This window comes from Bombina bombina, chromosome 3, assembly GCF_027579735.1.
Source record: "Bombina bombina isolate aBomBom1 chromosome 3, aBomBom1.pri, whole genome shotgun sequence".
Classification (NCBI taxonomy): domain Eukaryota; kingdom Metazoa; phylum Chordata; class Amphibia; order Anura; family Bombinatoridae; genus Bombina; species Bombina bombina.
The window spans coordinates 247,484,879-247,503,289 of record NC_069501.1 but is presented as its reverse complement, the minus strand read 5'-3'; the positions used below and the strand labels follow the sequence as shown (position 1 = coordinate 247,503,289).

Below are 18,411 nucleotides of genomic sequence, written 5' to 3'. Positions count from 1 at the left end.
AACATTTTAAATTAGAGGGAGATAAAAGGCGAGTTTAAAATCCTCCACTACGCACAAAATATAGACAAAATAATTCATTGTGTAATTCATTAAAAAATCTAGACAAGCCCAGATGCTTGTTTTCCCACAGAAATCCTCTGAATTATATTGTTCCCAATGCAACAAAGGATTCTGGGTAAGATATGCAAATTAAGCACACAATGACACCTTTTTAATTCAGCCTGCTTTTAATCAGGTTCCCTTTACGCCAAAGTATCGCTGTTCACACAGCTTATAAACTTAGCTAGGGTTAGTGCAGTGATTCATAACCATCCCAGGAGAATCTTTTGTGGTTTTTGCCACTCATCAGCTCAGAGAAGGTTAAAATCACTGCTGGGTGAAGTTGATTCCAGGCAGAATACAACAACATTTTAAATTAGGGGGAGATAAAAGGCGAGTTTAAAATCCTCCACCTTGCACAAAATATAGACAAAATAATTCATTGTGTAGTTCATTAACAAATCTAGACAGGCCCAGAGGCTTGTTTTCCCACAGAAAACCTCTGAATTATATTGTTTCCAATGCAACAAAGGATTCTGGGTAAGATATGCAAATTAAAGGGACACTCAGGTTAAATTAAATTTTCATGATTCAGATACAGCATGTAATTTTAAACAACTTTCCAATTTACTTCCATTAAAAAAATGTGCACAATCTTTTATATTTACACTTTTTGAGTCACCAGATCCTACTGAGCATGTGCAAGAGTTCACAGACTATACGTATATGCATTTGTGATTGGCTGATTGCTATCACATGGTACAAGGGGAGTGGAAATATACATAACTTTGAAATTTGTTATAAAAAAATCTACTACTCATTTGAAGTTCAGACTAGGTGCTATTGCATTGTCTTGTTATCTTGCATTTGTTAATTATGCAAATCTAATGTGTTGACTGATCCTTTAAGTACACAATGACACACCTTTTTATTTCAGTCTGCTTTTCAGCAGGTTCCCTTTACGCCAAAGTATCGCTGTTCACACAGCTTATAAACTTAGCTACAGTTAGTGCAGTGATTCATAACCATCCCAGAACAAACTGTTTAGTGGTTTTTGCCACTCATCAGCTCAGAGAAGGTAAAAAATCATTGCTGGGTGAAGTTGATTCCAGGCAGAATACAACAACATTTTAAATTAGGGGGAGATAAAAGGCGAGTTTAAAATCCTCCACTACGCACAAAATATAGACAAAATAACTCATCGTGTAGTTCATTAACAAATCTAGACAGGCCCAGAGGCTTGTTTTCCCACAGAAAACCTCTCAATTACATTGTTTCCAATGCAGCAAAGGATTCTGGGTAAGATATGCAAATTAAGTACACAATAGTGATGTCCAGTTCATGAACGAATCGTTCATTTGAACTGGTTCTTTTCAGTGAACTGTATGAATCAGTTCACCAGACTGAACTGATTCGTTTGCAAACAGTTCACTTCCTGAGTCTGCAGCAGCACTGGTAATATGATCCTAGAGTGAGTTCTGCTTCTGCTAACTCCTCCTTTGCAATGAATCACACAGCAGAATCTCACTCTAGGATCATATTACCAGTGTTGTTGAATCAGTGTACTGTTAGCTAACTCGTTTGCAATGAATCAGTCTGTCAACAGTTCACTGATTCAAAAGAAGTGAACTGTTTGCAAACGACTCAGTGTACTGTTAACTATAGTAACTCCAATGAATCATTTAGATAACAGTACACTGATTCAAATATCAGGTCACACTCACAGCAGTTCTCAACAGACCCCGGCATGTACCCCCTAACTGCAACTTACATTAACCCATTCAGCATCCCATGTTTGTTTATATATATATATATATATATATATATATATATATATATATATATATATATATATATGTTTATATATATATATATATATATATATATATATATAATTTGTTGTTCTTCCTCTATATCTAAGCTAACTTTTACTTAGCAACAGCTACAAATATATATATATAATTTGTAGCTGTTGCAAAGTAAAAGTTAGCTTAGATATAGAGGAAGAACAACAAATTATATATATATATATATATATATATATATATATATAAACAAACATGGGATGCTGAATAGGTTAATGTAAGTTGCAGTTAGGGGGTAAATGCAGGGGTCTGTTGAGAACTGCTGTGAGTGTGACCTGATATTTGAATCAGTGTACCGTTATCTAAATGATTCATTGGAGTTACTATAGTTAACAGTACACTTAGTCGTTTGCAAACAGCACTGCAGGAAACGGATCTGCAAATCTGCGGCTCTACAGTTCACCTACTGAACATGAGGTAGAGCCTCTACCTCATGTTCAGTAGGTGAACTGGTGAATCGGTTCATGAACCAGTTCAGTTAATCGAACCGTCCGAAATGAACCGATTCACAAAGAAGAACCAAACTTCACATCACTAGTACACAATGACACACCTTTTTACTTCAATCTGCTTTTCAGCAGGTTTCCTTTACGCCAAAGTATAGCTGTTCAAACAGCTTATAAACTTAACTAGGGTTAGTGTAGTGATTCATAACCATCACAGGACAGACTGTTTTGTGGTTTTTGCCACTCATCAGCTGGCAAAAGGTTAGAATCACTGCTGGGTGAAGTTGATTCCAGGCAGAATACAACAACATTTTAAATTAGGGGAGATAAAAGGCGAGTTTAAAATCCTCCACTACGCACAAAATATAGACAAAATAACTCATTGTGTAGTTCATTAACAAATCTAGACAGGCCCAGAGGCTTGTTTTCCCACAGAAAACCTCTCAATTACATTGTTTCCAATGCAGCAAAGGATTCTGGGTAAGATATGCAAATTAAGTACAAAATAGTGATATCCAGTTCATGAACGAATCGTTCATTTGAACTGGTTCTTTTCAGTGAACTGTATGAATCAGTTCACCAGACTAAATTGATTTGTTTGCAAACAGTTCACTTCCTGAGTCTGCAGCAGCACTGGTAATATGATCCTAGAGTGAGTTCTGCTTCTGCTAACTCCTCCTTTGCAATGAATCACACAGCAGAATCTCACTCTAGGATCATATTACCAGTGTTGTTGAATCAGTGTACTGTTAGCTAACTCGTTTGCAATGAATCAGTCTGTTAACAGTTCACTGATTCAAAAGAAGTGAACTGTTTGCAAACGACTCAGTGTACTGTTAACTATAGTAACTCCAATGAATCATTTAGATAACAGTACACTGATTCAAATATCCGGTCACACTCACAGCAGTTCTCAACAGACCCCGGCATGTACCCCCTAGCTGCAACTTACATTAACCCATTCAGCATCCCATGTTTATTTTTATATATATATATATATATATATATATATATATATATATGTTTAAATATATATATATATATATATATATATATATATATATATATATATATATATTATTTGTTGTTCTTCCTCTATATCAAAACTAACTTTTACTTAGCAACAGCTACAAATATATATATATAATTTGTAGCTGTTGCTAAGTAAAAGTTAGTTTAGATATAGAGGAAGAACAACAAATAATATATATATATATATATATATATATATAAACAAATATATATATATAAACAAACATGGGATGCTGAATGGGTTAATGTAAGTTGCAGTTAGGGGGTAAATGCAGGGGTCTGTTGAGAACTGCTGTGAGTGTGACCTGATATTTGAATCAGTGTACTGTTATCTAAATGATTCATTGGAGTTACTATAGTTAACAGTACACTGAGTCGTTTGCAAACAGCACTGCAGGAAACGGATCTGCAAATCTGCGGCTCTACAGTTCACCTACTGAACATGAGGTAGAGCCTCTACCTCATGTTCAGTAGGTGAACTAGTGAATCAGTTCATGAACCGGTTCAGTTAATCAAACCATCCGTAAAGAACCGATTCACCCAGAAGAACCAAACTTCACATCACTAGTACACAATGACACACCTTTTTACTTCAGTCTGCTTTTCAGCAGGTTCCCTTTACGCCAAAGTATCGCTGTTCACACAGCTTATAAACTTAGCTAGGGTTAAGTGCATTGATTCATAACCATCCCAGGACAGACTGTTTTGTGGTTTTTGCCACTCATCAGCTGGCAGAAGGTTAGAATCACTGCTGGGTGAAGTTGATTCCAGGCAGAATACAACAACATTTTAAATTAGGAGAGATAAAAGGCGAGTTTAAAATCCTACACTACGCACAAAATATAGACAAAATAACTCATTGTGTAGTCCATTAACAAATCTAGACAGGCCCAGAGGCTTGTTTTCCCACAGTAAACCTCTCAATTACATTATTTCCAAAGCAGCAAAGGATTCTGGGTAAGATATGCAAGTTAAGTACACAATGACACACCTTTTTACTTCAGTCTGCTTTTCAGCAGGTTCCCTTTACGCCAAAGTGTCGCTGTTCACACAGCTTATAAACTTAGCTAGGGTTAGTGCAGTGATTCATAACCATTCCAGGACAGACTGTTTTGTGGTTTTTGCCACTCATTAGCTGGGAGAAGGTTAGAATCACTGCTGGGTGAAGTTGATTCCAGGCAGAATACAACAACATTTTAAATTAGGGGGAGATAAAAATCCTCCACTACGCACAAAATATAGACAAAATAACTCATAGTGTAGTTTATTAACCCTTTAGTGACAGGGTGAAAGTGCCTACATCGGAAAACCTGTTCCGATGTAGACAAATTGAAACTACGCGATCGTGCACACGATCACGAGATTTCAATTATTGGATCGCATCTGGGGGGCGTCCCTACAACCCTAGGAATGCCCTCCAGACCGCGATCAAGTCCTAGAAGCACAGAAGGCTACAGGACAGCCGTTTGTTATGACGTTCTATTCCGTCATAACGGCTTTAAAGCCCAGTGTAGAATACAACAACATTTTAAATTAGGGGGAGTTAGAAGGCGACTTTAAATTCTTCCACTACGCACAAAATATAGTCAAAATAACTCATTGTGTAGTTCATTAACAAATCTAGACAGACCCAGAGGCTTGTTTTCCCACAGAAAACCTCTGAATTACATTGTTTCCAATGCAGCAAAGAATTCTGGGTAAGATATACAAATTAAGTGCACAATGACACACCTTTTTACTTCAGTCTGCTTTTCAGCAGGTTCCCTTTATAGCAAAGTATTGCTATTCACACAGCTTATAAACTTAGCTAGGGTTAGTGCAGTGATTCATAACCATCCCAAGACAGACTGTTTTGTGGTTTATGTAACTCATCAGTTGGGAAAAGGTTAAAATCACTACTGGGTGAAGTTGATTCCAGGCAGAATACAACAACATTTTAAATTAGGGGGAGATAAAAGGCGAATTTAAATTCCTCCACTACGCACAAAATATAGACAAAATAACTCATTGTGTAGTTCATTAACAAATGTAGACAGGCCCAGAGGCTTGTTTTCACACAGAAAACCTCTGAATTACAATGTTTCAAATGCAGCAAAGGATTCGGGGTAAAATATGCAAATTAAGTACACAATGACACACCTTTTAACTTCAGTCTGCTTTTCAGCAGGTTCCCTTTACGCCAAAGTATCGCTGTTCACACAGCTTATAAACTTAGCTAGGTTAGTGCAGTGATTCATAACCATTCCAGGACAGACTGTTTTGTGGTTTTTGCCACTCATTAGCTGGGAGAAGTTTAGAATCACTGCTGGATGAAGTTGATTCCAGGCAGTCCTGGGATGGTTATGAATCACTGCACTAACCCTAGCTAAGTTTATAAGCTGTGTAAACAGCTATACTTTGGCGTAAAGGGAACCTGCTGAAAAGCAGACTGAAGTAAAAAGGTGTGTCATTGTGTACTTAATTTGCATATCTTACCCAGAATCCTTTGCTGCATTGGAAACAATATAATTCAGAGGTTTTCTGTGGGAAAACAAGCCTCTGGGCCTGTGTAGATTTGTTAATGAACTACACAATGAGTTATTTTGTCTATATTTTGTGCGTAGTGGAGGATTTTAAACTCGCCTTTTATCTCCCCCTAATTTAAAATGTTGTTGTATTCTGTCTGGAATCAACTTCACTCAGAATTGATTCTAACCTTTTCTCATCTGATGAGTGGCAAAAATGACAAAACAGCCGGTCTTGTGATGTTTATGAATCACTGAATTAATCCTAGCTGAGTATATAAGCTGTGTGAACAGTGATACTTTGGTGTAAAGAGAACCTGCTGAAAAGCAGACTGAAGTAAAAGAGAAGGGTCCACTCTAAGCTTTTTTTTTTTTTTAAATCAACTTTAATGTAACAAACAAGCTATAGACTGTGACAATGATTATGAAAACGAAACATTTTGTAGCTTTCTTGTTCTTCTTAATGTTCATTCACAGTGTTTTATGCAGATTGTGGTTTATAAGGTAACCACTGTGAATGAACATTAACCCCTTAGTGACCAGACCATTGTTACATTTTCTTACCCTTAAAGGGAAACTAAACCCAACAATTTTATTTCAAGATTCAAGTAGAAAATACAATTTTAAACAACACTCCTATTTACTTTTATTATCTAATTTGCTTCATTCTTCAGATATCCTTTGTTGAAGAAATAGCAATGCACATGGGTGAGCCAATAACAGGAGGCATCAATGTGCAGCAACCAATCAGCAGCTACTGAGCCTATCTAGATATGCTTTTCAGCAAAGTATACCAAGAAAGTGAAGCAAATTAGATAATACAAGTAAAATAGAAAGTTGTTTAAAATTGCATGCTCTTTCTAAATCATGAAATAAAAAATTTGGGTTTCATGTCCCTTTAAGGACCAGGGCTATATTTTCCTCTTACTCATTTACTGTACCCACTCATATTATATACCGTTTTTCTCGCCACTAAATGGACTTTCTAAAGATACCATTATTTTCATCATATCTTATAATTTACTATAAAAAAAATTATAAAATATGAGGAAAAAATGAAAAAAACACACTTTTTCTTACTTTGACACCCAAAATCTGTTACATATCTACAACCACCAAAAAACACCCATGCTAAATAGTTTCAAAATTTTGTCCTGAGTTTAGAAATACCCAATGTTTACATGTTCTTTGCTTTTTTTTTGCAAGTTATAGGGCAATAAGTACAAGTAGCACTTTGCTACTTCCAAACCACTTTATTTCAAAATGAGCGCTAGTTACATTGGAACACTGATATCTGTCAGGAATCCCTGAATAACCCTTGACATGTATATATTTATTTTTTTAGTAGACAACCCAAAGTATTGATCTAGGCCCATTTTGGTATATTTCATGCCACCATTTCACCGCCAAATGCGATCAAATAAAAAAAAAATGTTTATTTTTTCACAAAATTTATTTTTCTCACAGAAATTATTTACAAACAACTTATGCAATTATGGCATAAATGGTTGTAAATGCTTCTCTGGGATCCCCTTTGTTCAGAAATAGCAGACTTATATGGCTTTGGCGTTGCTTTTTGGTAATTAGAAGGCTGCTAAATGCCACTGCGCACCACATGTGTTTTATGCCCAGCAGTGAAGGGGTTAATTAGGAAACATGTAGGGAGCTTGTAGAGTTAATTTTAGCTTAAGTGTAGTGTAGTAGACAACCCAAAGTATTGATCTAGGCCCATCTTGGTATATTTCATTTCACTGCCAAATGCATAAAATACAAAAAAAATGTTCACTTTTTCACAAACTTTAGGTTTCTCACAGAAATTATTTACAAACAACTTAAGCAATTATGGCACAAATGGTTGTAAATGCTTCTCTGGGATCCCCTTTGTTCAGAAATAGCAGACTTATATGGCTTTGGTGTTGCTTTTTGGTAATTAGAAGGCTGCTAAATGCCACTGGGCACCACACGTGTTTTATGCCCAGCAGTGAAGGGGTTAATTAGGGAGCATGTAGGCAGCTTGTAGAGTTAATTTTAGCTTAAATGTAGTGTAGTAGACAACCCAAAGTATTGATCTAGGCCCATTTTGCTATATTTCATGCTACCATTTCACCGCCAAATGCGATCAAATAAAAAAAATGGTTTTTCACAAACTTTGGGTTTATCACTGAACAAACAGCTTGTGCAATTATAGCACAAATGGTTGTAAATTCTTCTCTGGGATCTCCTTTGTTCAGAACCCCCCCCCCCCCCAAACAGCTCTCTAATCCCCCCCCCTTCTACCTTTTAGCGTACATGTTATGTACTTTCCGCTGTCTGCCAGTAGCTAATATTTATTTGCTTTTATTTTTTTTATATACAGTAGATATATAAAATAAAATCTGTAGTGTATTTGCCCACCCTCATTCCCCTACCACTTTACCCTCTCCCAGTTTATTTTACTAATCTATTATCCCCCTCTCCCGCCTTCCAGCTTCCAACTTTTTCCGTAGTATAAGCGTTCCCACCCGCTCCTGCCCCTCTCACACACCCTACCGCCTTCTTCCTCCTACCTCCAGTGATGGGCCACCCACCTGCCTCCCTCCTATCCTTCACACACCACCAACGATCGGCACCATCACTGGCCCTCTCTGCAACGGTTGCTTAGAAAATGGTAATGCCCTATGCCTCAATATTGAGGCATTTCTGCAATCTGTGTCCCTTTCTGTATTGTGCAGCGGTGGTGCCAATCGGTGGCGTGGGAGGGTAAGGAGGGAGGCAGGTGGGAGCCCCATCGCTGGAGGGGCTGGAGAGGCTGGGACCACTGCGCTGCATAAAAAAATATATGTTAAGATAGGGATAGAAGGATAGTGATAGATGGATAGAGATAAATGGATATAGGTATAGGGAGATAGGGATAGAGATAGAGGAATAGAGATAGAGGGATAGATGGATAGGGATAGATGGACACAGCAATAGAGGGATAGAGGGATATATGGATAGTGATAGAGATAGAGGGATTGGTGATAGATATAGACGGGAGCGGGTGGTACCTCTGCGCTGCAGAAAATTAGATGTTGAAAGTGGCAGGGAGGGTGAAGGAGGGTGGGGGGATAAGAGAGAGGAGATCTGAGTGGATGGGGGGGTCAGATGGTAGGCAAAGGTTCTTGGAGGGAGAGGTGGGTAAATAAGGGAGTGGTTAGTAAGTTGGACACATTTTTGACCGTCTACACGGACTTTAAAACTAGTATTGCAATAAACAGATAGCAAATGTGGAACAAATTTGGTTATGTTTTCAAAAAGTAACTGTTATTTTAAAAAGAGTTAAAATCCTTTGAGCCACTTATTTATTTGTGGATATATAGACGGCATGAACCCCATCATAGGACAGACATGTTATCAGACTTGCCCAACGCTCTTTATGGAAAACATTGCTGACAACCTTGCTACTTCATATATTTTACCTTTTATGAATAATAAACAGTTATTTTAAAAGCGTTAAAATCCTTTTGGGTCACTCATTTCTGTGATGATAAATACTCGGCATGAACTTCATCATAGAATAGACAAATATTTTCAGCATGGCCCAATCCTTTTAAGGCAAACAATCTGGTGCCAACTTTGCCACTTCATATATTTTATCTTATCTTATTAAGTAAATGTATTTAAAAAGGGTTAAAATCATTTGGCCCACTAATTTATGTGTGGATATATACAGGGCATGAACCCCATTATAGAATAGACATGTTATCAACCTGGCCCAACGCTTTTTATAGCAAAAAAATTGCAGGCAACCTTGCCATTTCATATATTTTACCTTTTCTAAATAAGTAATTGGTATTTAAAAACTTTTAAAATCTTTTGGAACGCTCATTAATGTGTACTTATATACATGGCATAAGCCTCACTATAGGATATACATGTTTTCAGCCTGTCACAATGCTTTTTATATCAAACAATCTGGTGCCAACCTTGCCACTTCATATATTTTACCTTTTCTGAATAAGTAACTGGTATTTTAAGTGTTAAAATCCTTTTGGTCACTTATTTCTGTGATGATATATACTCGGCATGAACATCTTCATAGAATATACATATTTTCAGCCGTGCCCAATGCTTTTTATAGCAATTTTTTGGTGCCAACCTGGCCACTTCATATATTTTACCTTTTCTGAATAAGTAACTGGTATTTAAAAAGGGTTGAAATCTGATGAGTCACTCATTTATGTGTACATATATACAGGGCATGAACCACTTCATATTTTTAAGTTCTAAGCCTGACCCAATGCTTTATATGGCAAACAAACTTGTGCCAACCTTGCCACTGAATATATTTTACCTTTCTTAAAAGTAACTTGTATTTAAAAAGGTTTAAAATGATTTGCGACACTCATTTCTGTGTGGATATATGTTCTAAGCCTGAACCAACACTTTATATGGCAAACAAACTTGTGCCAAACTGGAGCTCCACTCAAGATAGGAAACATTTGACCTCCACTCAATATTTATTTATTTTTTTAAATGGACTTTAACGTAACAATCAATAGACACAATAATTCAGAAAACTAAATATTTTGCTTTCCTGTTCTTAATGTTCATTGACAGTGGTTTATGCTGATTGCTATTAATAAGGTTAAATAAGCACATTCTTTACATTAACTTATGTTCTGTTAGGGCAAAGTATAAGCAAAAGTAATGATAATTGTAAGTTATAAATACATAATCTCCGTAAATCACACCTGGCTGCCATCAGGGGGTTACAGGGGTGACTCCTGTCAGGGGCCAAATGGGCCAGGGTGCCCCATGAGGCAAGAACAACTATTATTTTCTTTAAACAATTTTGGCAGCCACCAGAGGGTACTACAGCAGAGTGCTACTGAGTGTGGTCAATTGTATTAAAATGAGTAAAGCATTAGCATTTGAGAGGATTTTTGAGTGTGCACTAAACCACTATGCGTAGTGAGACAGACTTGGCACTTAAAAGGATACTAAACACAATTTTTTTCATTCTAGATTCAGATAGAGCATGCAATTTTAAGCAGCTTTTTAATTTACTTCTATTATCAAATTTTCTTCGTTCTCTTCCTATATTTATCTGAAAAAGAAGAAATAAAAGCGTTTGAGCCGGCCCATGTTAGTTTGAGAACCTGGGTTACGCTTGCTTATTGGATGGCTAGATGCAGGCACCTATTAGCAAGCTCTATCCAGGGTACTGAACAAAAAATAGTCATGCTCCAAAGCTTTCATTCCTAACTTTTCAAATAAAGATAGCAAGAGAACGAATAAAAAATTATAATAGGAATAAATTATAAAGCTGCTTAAAATTGCATGCTCTATCTGAATCATGAAAGAAAAAATGTGGGTCCAGTAGCCCTTTAAGTTTGTACAGTGTGTGTCTGAGTCAGATGGCAGAGCACTTTCATTTGCAGAGGAGGTAGGACTTACATAGTAATTTTTTTTTTATTTCTTTGTGGAATTTTGGATTGTAACTTCAGTGTGGTAGTAGTATGGTGGGGACAGGGGTCCATAAAAAACATTTTTTTTTAGCAATCTGCAGCAGTGTATTTATGATTATTTGACAATGCTGTAGAAATTCTATATTTAAAGCCATGCATAAAGGTTTCCTCCTTAATACACAAATGGTAGTTGCCCTTTTGAAAGATATATTTTTTTGTAATATATACATTTTAACTACATTTCAGTTTACTGCCCCTTTATGCAAGGACTTTACAGATGCAAGGAGGCATTTTATCTATGATTTTTACATATGCATAAAAAGTTATACTTTCAAACTAAGATTTCTCAGTGTTTCAAATGATACAGGTTAACTTAACACTGTTTAGTTTACACTACAGCTGACTTAATTTTGAAATACATACAAACGAGCCTAAATCATGCATTTAACCATATCTAATGGTATGAGACCTAGTGCCCCGGCTTATGGTTCCACCAAGACCATATAGAGTACAGCATTTTCAAAATCCATAAGTACAGCTGACAGATGGGAACATGTTTACACCATAATTGAAGTGTTGCTCTTGTTTGGGGGAAAAACACAAACATATGTCAACCTTTTAAAAGTACTTTTCTTCATCTAACCATCTACCGATAACATTAATCTACAATTTGAATTCATAGAGTTTAATTTTTGTTTGCACATTTGCAAATCTGATTGTTTAAAAAGTGATCTCTTAATTTCTGCAATTTTTTTATCATGCATGTCACACACTGTTTTGTTGTTGTTTTTGTTGGTCTCTCTGTGAGAGTGGGTGTATATGTCTTTGTGCATTATCTGTGTATGTCTGTGAGGGTGTGTGCGTATGTCTTTGTGCTTTTTCTATTTGTGTCCCTGTGAGGGTGTGTGTATGTATGTCTTTGTGTATTTCCTCTTGATGCCTCTGTGAGGGTGGATGTGTATGACTTTTTTTTTTAATGTGGATGTCTCTTTGAGGGTCGGTGTATGTATGTATGTCTGCGTTTTCTGTGGATGTCTCTCTGAGGGTGTGTGAGTATGTCTGTGTGTTTTCTTTGGTTGTCTCTGTGAGGGTGTGTGTATGTATGTGCAGTTTCTGTGGGTGTCTCTCTGAGAGTGTATGTCTCTGTTTTCTCTGGATGTCTCAGTGAGGGTGTGTGTGTCTCTATGTCTTTGTGTGTTTTATGTGGTTGTCTCTCTGTGTGTTGATGGGTATATTATGTTAGTGGGTGACTTGTAACCAACACATGAGGGCATTTTGAAACTCATATGATTGTCTGTAATACAGCAAACAACACCCACAACTTCCTTTAACATGCTTCTTAGATAGACATATATGGATATTTTATGTTACTCCTCTAACTGCATTTCCTGTAGCCTCGTGATGCGAGACTGCTATATAACTGCTGTATATACTTACAGTAAACGGAACTACTGAGAAACACTCTCTGTGCTTGTGTGCTTTCTTGCTGTTCCCCGGAGCTCTGGAGAATCGTGTTCAATCAAGGTCAGAAACCATTTGAACTTATAACCCTAACCTTATACTATGAAAGCAGAAGCAACAATAGGCTACTGCTATATATATATATATATATATATATATATATATATATATATATATATATATACATACTGTTTTCTACAATTATCTTGTACTTGTGGTAGTGTGTTATTAAAGCACTGACTCAGAAATGGTGTTAATTATCTTATTTTTTTATTATTATCAATAATTTAAACAGAAACACACCACCACCCCTTGTCCATCAGTCATTTGTTGAACATGGCATTAACTTGGAGGCCCTGTTGGTCAAGACATGCCTGCAAAAACAACTCCATATCTTCTCTGTGCTGAAATACAAATAGGAATGGCTCCCTTGCTTCTGGTTCTTCTCTTTGCATCACGTTATCTATGGCCTTCTGGCGGTCATCTTCATTCATTCACCCATAACTTGGCATGGTTATGCGCCCACAGAACAGTGCCTCATTCTTGACAACCCATTGTATAGCAATGTGTAGATCTTTAATGATTGCTGGCTCCTGTGTCAAGCACATGGGAGGAAACTTAGTCATAGTCAGAATCAAAACTGTTATTTTCATAATAAATAAAAAATCATTTAAGGGACACTCAAGTCAAAAACAGACTTTTATAAATCAGAAAGAACATGCAGTTCCCTATTTACTTCCATTATAAAATCTGCTTCGTTCTCTTGTTATCCTTTGCTGAAGGAACAACATTGCACTACTGGCAGCAAGATAAACACATATAGGCCGCGTTCGGGCAGCGCTCAGGAGCTAGTGGAGGCGCTTCACTTCCAGCAATGACGTGGCGCTAGGTGACTAGCAAGGGAGCTTAGAGAAAACGATTGCATGCGCAAAGGGATCTGCTGCACAATAATGAACGTTTTTAAATAAGCTCCCTTGTAGCTGACTGTAAAAATGTTAAAATTGTGTCTCTCTTTATTAGTGGAGGATTATTTTTATTTAAGCTGTTTACACAACACCGTTGTTCGAGAATGGTTTCCCCTGTCTCTCTGCAAACATTGGAACTCTGACCCACCTTCATTCAGCTGTTCTCAGCTCAGCCCCTGTAGCTTATCCTGCCCCATTCAGCTAATAATACTACAGGTGCTGAGCTAAGAGCAGCTGAATGGAGGTGGGTCAGAGTTCCGATGTTTGCCGAGAGGCAGGGGAAACCAGAGACACTGGGGAAACAATTCTCAGCATAACACCGGATAAGCATGACAGCAGCATTTAGTACAGGGCAAATTGGAGATAGGTTACTTAACCTATCTCCAATTTGCCCTGTACTAAATGCTGCTGTCAGACTTATCCGCCTCACCTGTCCCTCCTCTGCTGCTTATAAAAACATGGCAGCCTCCACAGCAAAACGTGTGTGGAGGCTGCCATGTTGCCAAGCGTCTGAGCTTGCTCTGAAAAGTGACAGCTGGGACTTATGTCATCAGAGCACTCAAAAAACGCCAGGCATCTCACTTGCAAATGTGAGGAAAACGCTACAAGCGAGTCCCAGTTTGCTTGGAGTGCTGCCCGAACGGAGCCATAGTCATCCAATCGCAAAAGACAAATGTGTGCAGGCAAAAATCAGCAGCTAGCTCCCACTAGTGTTGAATATGTGCGTATTCTCTTTCAGCAAGGGATAACAAAAGAACAAAGCACATTTAAAAATAGATGTGAATTTATAAGTGTCTTAAAATGACATGTTCTATCTGAATCATGCAAGTTAAATTTTGAATTTACTATCCCTTTATCTCCTTAAGGACCACAGTTGTAACAGATGAAAAAAAATTAAATAGTAAAAATAATAAAAATAAATAGTTATGTAGGGTTAGGGTTAGATCTAGGCTTAGTGGTAGATCTAGGGGGAGGGTTAGATCTAGGGGAAGGGTTAGATCTAGGCTTAGTGGTAGATCTAGCGGGAGGGTTAGATCTAGGGTTAGGGTTAGATCTAGGCTTAGTGGTAGATCTAGGGGGAGGGTTAGATCTAGGGGTAGGGTTAGATCTAGGGGGAAGGTTAGATCTAGGGGAAGGGTTAGATCTAGGGGGAGGGTTAGATCTAGGGTTAGATCTAGGCTTAGTGGTAGATCTAGGGGGAGGGTTAGATCTAGGGGGAGGGTTAGATCTAGGGGTAGGGTTAGATCTAGGGGAAGGGTTAGATCTAGGGGGAGGGTTAGATCTAGGGTTAGGGTTAGATTTAGGCTTAGTGGTAGATCTAGGGGGAGGGTTAGATCTAGGGGGAGGGTTAGATCTAGGGGGAGGGTTAGATCTAGGGGTAGGGTTAGATCTAGGGGAAGGGTTAGATCTAGGGGGAGGGTTAGATCTAGGGTTAGGGTTAGATCTAGGCTTAGTGGTAGATCTAGGGGGAGGGTTAGATCTAGGGGTAGGGTTAGATCTAGGCTTAGTGGTAGATCTAGGGGGAGGGTTAGATCTAGGGGTAGGGTTAGATCTAGGCTTAGTGGTAGATCTAGCGGGAGGGTTAGATCTAGGGGAAGGGTTAGATCTAGGCTTAGTGGTAGATCTAGGGGGAGGGTTAGATCTAGGGGTAGGGTTAGATCTAGGCTTAGTGGTAGATCTAGGGGGAGGGTTAGATCTAGGGGTAGGGTTAGATCTAGGGGAAGGGTTAGATCTAGGGGGAGGGTTAGATCTAGGGTTAGGGTTAGATCTAGGCTTAGTGGTAGATCTAGGGGGAGGGTTAGATCTAGGGGTAGGGTTAGATCTAGGCTTAGTGGTAGATCTAGGGGAGGGTTAGATCTAGGGGGAGGGTTAGATCTAGGCTTAGTGGTAGATCTAGGGGGAGGGTTAGATCTAGGGGTAGGGTTAGATCTAGGCTTAGTGGTAGATCTAGGGGGAGGGTTAGATCTAGGGGGAGGGTTGGGGTTAAAAGGTCACTGAAGGAGAAAAAGGTTAATCGTAAAAATTGAAAATTGGGTATTTCAAAACTCAGGACAAAATGAAGAAACTGTTTAGCCATGTTGTTTTCTTGCGGGTTGTAGATGCGTAACAGATTTTGGGGGTAAAAGTTAAAAAAAAAAAGTGTGGTTTTTAATATTTTTTAATCATAATTTATAAAAATATTTAGTAAAAATTATATGATATGATGAAAAGAATGGTATCTGTAGAAAGTCAATCTTATGGCGAAAAAAAACGGTATATAATATGTGTGGGTGCAGTAATGAGTATATAATATGTGTGGGTACAGTAAATGAGTATATAATATGTGTGGGTACAATAAATGAGTATATAATATGTGTGGGTACAGTAAATGAGTAAATAATATGTGTGGGTACAGTAAATGAGTATATAATATGTGTGGGTACAGTAAATGAGTAAATAATATGTGTGGGTACAGTAAATGAGTATATAATATGTGTGGGTACAGTAATGAGTATATAATATGTGTGGGTACAGTAATGAGTATGTAATATGTGTGGGTACAGTAATGAGTATATAATATGTGTGGGTACAGTAATGAGTATGTAATATGTGTGGGTACAGTAATGAGTATATAATATGTGTGGGTACAGTAAATGAGTATATAAACGGTATATAATATGTGTGGGTACAGTAATGAGTATGTAATATGTGTGGGTACAGTAATGAGTATATAATATGTGTGGGTACAGTAATGAGTATGTAATATGTGTGGGTACAGTAATGAGTATATAATATGTGTGGGTACAGTAATGAGTATGTAATATGTGTGGGTACAGTAAATGAGTATATAAACGGTATATAATATGTGTGAGTACAGTAATGAGTATGTAATATGTGTGGGTACAGTAATGAGTATATAATATGTGTGGGTACAGTAAATGAGTATATAAACGGTATATAATATGTGTGAGTACAGTAATGAGTATATAATATGTGTGAGTACAGTAATGAGTATGTAATATGTGTGGGTACAGTAATGAGTATATAATATGTGTGGGTACAGTAAATGAGTATATAAACGGTATATAGTATGTGTGAGTACAGTAATGAGTATATAATATGTGTAGGTACAATAAATGAGTATATAATATGTGTGTGTACAGTAATGAGTATATAATATGTGTGGGTACAGTAATGAGTATATAATATGTGTGAGTACAGTAATGAGTATATAATATGTGTGGGTACAATAAATGAGTATATAATATGTGTGTGTACAGTAATGAGTATATAATATGTGTGGGTACAGTAATGAGTATATAATATGTGTGAGTACAGTAAATGAGTATATAATATGTGTGGGTACAGTAATGAGTATGTAATATGTGTGGGTACAGTAATGAGTATATAATATGTGTGAGTACAGTAATGAGTATATAAACGGTATATGTGTGGGTACAGTAATGAGTATATAATATGTGTGGGTACAGTAATGAGTATATAATATGTGTGGGTACAATAAATGAGTATATAATATGTGTGAGTACAGTAATGAGTATATAATATGTGTGGGTACAGTAATGAGTATATAATATGTGTGGGTACGGTAATGAGTATGTAATATGTGTGGGTACAGTAATGAGTATATAATATGTGTGGGTACAGTAATGAGTATGTAATATGTGTGGGTACAGTAATGAGTATATAATATGTGTGGGTACAGTAATGAGTATGTAATATGTGTGGGTACAGTAATGAGTATATAATATGTGTGGGTACAGTAATGAGTATGTAATATGTGTGGGTACAGTAAAGGAGTAAGAGGGAAATTACAGCTAAACACAAACACCGCAGCAATGTAAAAACAGCCCTGGTCGCTAACGCTAAAAAATTGGTAAAACAGTCAGGTCACTAAGGGGTTAAATACGGTAAAAAAAAAAAGAAAGCAGCAAACCTTCTTCTTGTTTAAAGAGAACTTCCCCGTGGAGGTTGTGGATGTCACATTTTTGTTGTGTAGAGTGGAGCTTTAAATAGTTCAATATTGTTCATTTAAAACAGTAGATAATACATGAAAACCAAAGAATTCCTCCTGTGATTTCCTGACATGATCTATTTATAACTTAATCATTACATTTGCTTATACTTTAAAATGTCACTCGCCATAAACTAAAAGAAAGCAATTTCGTTTTCAGAATTGTGCCTATTGGTTGTTTGATACATTAAAGTTTATATAAAAAAAAAACAACGTTTTCTGAATGATTGTGCATATTGGTTGTTTGATACATTAAAGTTTTATTGAAATAGAAAAAAAATTGCAGTGGAGGTCACATGTTTCCTGTCTAGAGTGGAGCTCCACTCTGCAGATAGACTACTTTGAAGTAAAAAGGTTTGTCGTGTACTTAATTTACATATCTTACCCAGAATCCTTTGCTGCATTGGAAACAATGTAATTCAGAGGTTTTCTGTGGGAAAACAAGCCTCTGCCTCTGTTTACATTTCTTAATGAACTACACAATGAGTTATTTTGTCTATATTTTGTGCATAGTGGAGGATTTTAAGCTCGCCTTTTATCTCCCCCTAATTTGAAATGTTGTTATATAAATATATACATAGATATAAATATCTATATATAGGTATTGAGAGAAAAATGTTATCTCTCTAAATATAGATCAATATTTATATATATCGAC

At 37.0% G+C, this 18,411-nt stretch overlaps 1 long non-coding RNA gene across 1 annotated transcript; it reads right to left on the bottom strand.

Moving 5' to 3' along the window:
• Positions 1–13,024: 13,024 nt before the first annotated feature.
• On the bottom strand, positions 13,025–17,907 carry LOC128651583 (uncharacterized). Its single transcript, XR_008401130.1, has 2 exons — positions 17,676–17,907; positions 13,025–13,369 (listed from the first exon to the last, which is right to left on the bottom strand). It is a non-coding gene; the product is annotated as an uncharacterized LOC128651583 (long non-coding RNA).
• Between the last annotated feature and the right edge of the window lie 504 nt (positions 17,908–18,411).